Below are 5,315 nucleotides of genomic sequence, written 5' to 3' on the forward strand. Positions count from 1 at the left end.
GGGGTAAGGGATGCATTAGAGGAAGAAGTTCGTGGAGAGGAAGAGGGGGGTGTGCAAATGAGGGCTGTAAAGATAGGAGGGGTGATGTACAAGTTTGTGACTGTGTACAATAAGGATGGAATGGAAAGCATTAAAGAAAGGGTAGAAAACTTACTAGGAGAGAGAGCTGAGGGTATAGTGGTAATAGGGCATGTATCAGGAAGGGGAGAGCTTGGAAAGAAAATCGAAGGATAAAATAATAAATAAAGAGGGGGAGATTCTGAGAGACTCGATGGAGGATAGAGGGTGGGCGGTGTCGAATGGTATGGTAAAACGGAACGAAGAGGGAGAATACACGTATGTGAGTAAGAGGGGTGTATCGTTGATAGACTACGTGATTATGAATATGCAAGGGTTTGAGAAGATAGAAAAATTCGCAGTGGAAGAAAGGGTGGAATCAGACATTCAGCCATTGAGTTTGTGGATACAGGGGGAGGCTGGCGAAAGGCAGGGTGGGGAAGAAGCGTCGTTAGGGGAGAGGGTGTCATAGACGAGAGAGGCGATAGAGTAGTATCAGGAGCAATTAAGCAACGTAGGATTTGAGGTGGAGTCCGTGACGAGACATGGGAGGATTTACAAGATAAAGTGAAAAGTTGTGTATAAAAGGAGGTATTTAGGAAAAAGAAGAAAGGAATGGTAAAGCCGTGGTGGGAGATAATTAATAGGTTTAGGAAACGTAGTGTGGGGATAAGTGAGAAGATAGGGAGCGACGAATGGAGAAAATTTTGTAAGGATTCATTTCAGGGGTCAGATACTCGAAAGAGAGATGAGAGGATTAGAAGAAACAGAGAATTAGATGAAGAGGAGCTGACCGACGAGGAGATAGAGAAGCAGACAGGGAAGTTGAAAAAATCGAAGGCAGCATGGATTGACGGAGTAGAGAACGAAGCGTGGCTGTTTGGCACACAAGAGGTAAGGCAGAGGCTAAAGGGGGTAGTGAAAAGAGTATGGAGGGGGAGGGATCACCAAGGGGATGGAGAGAGGGGTTGATCGTACCACTGTATAAAAAAGAGGATAGGGAGAGACAGGAAAATTATGGAGGAATTATGCGCATGAATACTGCGTACAAAAAATACGCGATGGTGTTAGCAGATAGGCTGCGAAAGGATGTTGAGGGGAAAGGCATATTGTCGGAGACGCAGGCGGGCTTTAGAATGAGAAGGAACACTATTGACAATATTTACAATATTCACAATATTGACATGTTGTCTTGCAATACGTGGTGGATAGAGAATTAACCAAAAAGGGTGCCAAAGTGGACGCGTTTTTTATAGATCTAAAGAGCGCGGTCCCGTCAGTGGATAGGGGGAGGTTGTTGGAGGCAATGGGGGAGAGGAAAGTGAAAAGGGGCCTGATCAACAGGGTAAAGGAGGTATATAAGGAGCTGAAAGATATGACATAGTGCTGTTGGCAAAGAGCGAAGAGGCTTTAAAGGAGATGATGAAGAGATTGAGACGTTACTTGAACAAGAATAGGTTACAGTTAAATGCGGACAAGTCGAAGGTTATGGTGTTTAGGAAAGGAGGTGGAAGAGATGGGGGAGGGGAGTGGTAGTGGAAAGGAAAAGCGGTACAGGAGGTGAAAGAGTTTGTGTACCTGGGCTTCCTGTTTAGAAGAAATGGGGGAGTGGATGGTCATATAAAAGAGAGTGAGAAGGGCAAATGTGGTGATGAAGTAAGTAAATTGGTTAGGAAGTGTTGGTGGGAGAAGGAGGACAGACATAGTGGTGCAAAGATGGAGGTGGAAAGGAAAAGGTATTTTAGAGCAAATGGATTGCAAATGGATGATGTTAGCAGAATGTACGAGGAAGGAAGGTATATGAGTTGGTTCAAAAGAATAGCATGAAGAAAGAGAGGGCAGAAGGAGAGGAGAGAATAAGAGAGTCAAGGTATAACGGAAACTGTGCGTGAATTATGCCAAGGGAGGGAGCGCAATATTTGTGTAAGAAAGTAGAGCAAGGAAGACAGGAACTTATAGCGAGAATGAGGTACGGGTGCATGGAGAAGTATAATAGGTTCTGGCTTATTAGAAAGAAGAGAATGTGTAAATTGTGCGGGAAGGGGGATACAAAATTAGAGCATTGGTTGGAGGAATGTAAAGATTTTAAATAGGAGAGGAAGTAGATGTAAGAGAAATGTAAATATTGTAAATAGTAGTTAAGTATTAGGTATTAGCCGCGGAGACAGAGGCTGGTAATGCGAGGCATAGCGAAAAAAGAGCGAAATGCGTGCGAGGCAAGGCGAGGCGCAGCGATGAAGGTTAGGCTATAGGAGCGAGCGGATTAGTTATAAGGTGTGGATGGATGGTACTTTGTAAGACGTAGTTGTAAGAAAATTCTGTAAAAAAATGGAAGTGTAAGCAAGTCCATTTTTTAAGGCCAGCAGGTCGAAAAATAAGCGTTTATCTATATTTACCTGACAATGAATACTTAAGTATAACCTCGTCGTAAAAATGGTCCAGTTTTGCACGATTGTCCATTTTGACAAAGAGGGCGAACATGTGAGGGTGATTTTCTAACTCATAATCTCTAAAAAGTAGAGCAGCAGCTCCAAAATTTATCGTTGGGTCCATAAGATTATCATTCACGTTTGCATCCCTTTTGAAAAATATTTTAACATTTTGGCGCTCTCCACTTCTTTAAGTTTCTAACCAATAGCATTGGGTCACAGCGACAAATGGGCGACTTGAAATTTTCAATCGGTTGAGAACCCTATTATGCTCAGAGCGCACTCTGAGCACTAATATCGGAAACAATCTACAAATAACTAGAGATGGGACCTTACCCGTATGATGGGTAAATTTACCAGTTTTACCGGTAATACCAGAAATGACGGGTCAAGCTGGTAAATATGGTAAAACTAATATTTTAAACAAATTATCATTTTTGAATGATAATCTATGGTGTAAATTAAGTTTCTTATCCATATAAGTATACTTACAGAAATATCTGTATTAACAATTAAAAATTTCACCAATCAAGTGAAAATACGAAATCATAACCTCAAAAATTAGGGAAATCAGGCGGTTATTTTGAAATTGTACTTTCTAAGTTTCAATAAATATATAGTTCAATATTAGTTCAGGATCAACAATAATCATAATCAGTCGAATAAGTACCTAGGAAACTTCTATAAAAGCCTATTAGTTTACTATATGAAGACGATAGCTTAGAACTTTTTCCATATATTAGCTTTTCAACATGAAGGGAACAAATTACATATAATAAGTATCATGCTGATATGAAGTTTTTACATCTATATTATTAATCTGTTACTATACTAAAGAAATGCTATTTGAAGTTAAAAAAAAACATCAACACTTGTATTATTTCTGAAATAGGGTGAGTGATCCAGTGGCTGAACAGTCACCAGTGAATGAGCACTAATGCGAAAAATATATAAATATAACCTTTGAAAGTTAATGTCTTTATGAATTTCTATATATTTAAAATCCTGAAGCAATTTGGAAGAGTTTAATATACAATTCATTGCAGTAAATTCTTGTGAATAATTTTTTAAATTTCTTGAATGTGAAGCATCATCGATTATGGTGAGTGATGGTAAGAAAGTCATCGGCCACTATAACGTACGTGTCTAAGCAACTCCTTGTTTACACTGCTTTTAAAAAAAAATTCTTTACCTTTTCTGCATCAAAGCTGTGCTGTTATAGTTGTAAGATATTATTATTCAATTTTCCACAGGGTTTTTTCACAAAAAGTACGTTTTTTTTATTAATAAATGAGTGTTCACCTACTGGAACTTTAAATTGCCCGTGTTCCAGTGAACGAACGGTGTATTTATTTATTGGAGCAAACCTGTCACCCCACAGATCCAGTGAATGAACAGCAGGTTACGGAGACCTGGCTGTTGTTTCGTTACATATAAATAAGTTCGTTTCAATTAATGCGACTATAAATATCGAAGCTATAAATATAAACTATAAATAGTTGTAGTTTAAATGTATATTTTTTTGGTTAGGACATCAAAAAGGTAGGCACGAACTAAATTAAAGGTAAGACAACTTTGTAGTTAGAAATTTTATGCTTTTTTGCATTTAGAAAACGTTTTTTAACTGTGAAAAACATTAATTCGTGCTAGGTACTACTGCCTACTAGACAATATAAATTTATAAATGTTTACAGAATTTCCATTTTTACAACACTGTGATTTATAATTGTATTTGCTAATTTAACCTAAGGCAACATAGTAAGGTGCTCTATTACAAATGTTATGTGTACTAAAACTCGTAGTTTTCTATTGTAGTCACTAGATAAGAGTTATATATTTTTAAACGAAAATTTGTATTTTTTGTAAGGTTAAAAGAACTGATAGAAATGTTTAAAAAATAAATATTGCTATAAAAAATTAGGCAAAGTTAACCTAGTTGTGTGTTCAACTTTTGTATTACCTCCTTTCTTCATATATAAATGTCTTGTGGTTTTTATTGCAATAATATATTTAATAAATTTCGCAACGCTTTCTAATATTTTACATTATTTAATTGCTCATTTTGTAATGTACCCATGTAATTTTATACCTAAATCCTAATTCTAATTTGTAGTGATTATAGTGTTCATTCACTGGTGCTTCTACTGTTCATTCATGGGCTCACAGGGTTCATTCGCTGGTGTTTTCGTTAATTTTGAACTATCTAATTATTTTTTATAAAGCTTTTTGGTAAAAACAAAATTTGTTTATCGGATTATGAAATTTGAACTCTTAAGAATCTATTTTCAAAAGTTTTGCAAGAATAATCAATTATTATAACGTGAAATGGACTAGTTGTAATCAGTGATTTCCTTAAGTGTTCATTCACTGGGTCACTTACCCTATCATGAAAAATAAAATTGGATCATTGTAGTGTAATTTCATAAAAAACAAAACAGAAATCATTTACATTCCTTGGAAAAAAAAAATGTGTAAAGGCAGATTTGCGGGCCGATTATTATTTATAGCTTATTACTTGTAAGATGAAGTAGTAATATATTTTATTATTTTTTATTTCTTTTGTTAGAATATTATAGGGATTATATGATAACAACTAATAAAAAAATAATATTAGTGGTGGATTTAGGTATATGTCGGCCCTATGGCGAAAAAATTTACCGCCTTTATATAGGCTAAAAAATTAACTACTGTCATGTCGCTCTTTTCTTTATATCCAATAACGTACATTATACAAGTTAACATTTAAATGCATCGGATGATTTATTTAATGTTCAGAATTACTCAATAAATTGCATAAGTGAGTTGAATAAAGAATTACTATTTTGAGCC

The sequence above is a fragment of the Belonocnema kinseyi genome, chromosome 1 (assembly GCF_010883055.1).
Source record: "Belonocnema kinseyi isolate 2016_QV_RU_SX_M_011 chromosome 1, B_treatae_v1, whole genome shotgun sequence".
Lineage (NCBI taxonomy): Eukaryota > Metazoa > Arthropoda > Insecta > Hymenoptera > Cynipidae > Belonocnema > Belonocnema kinseyi.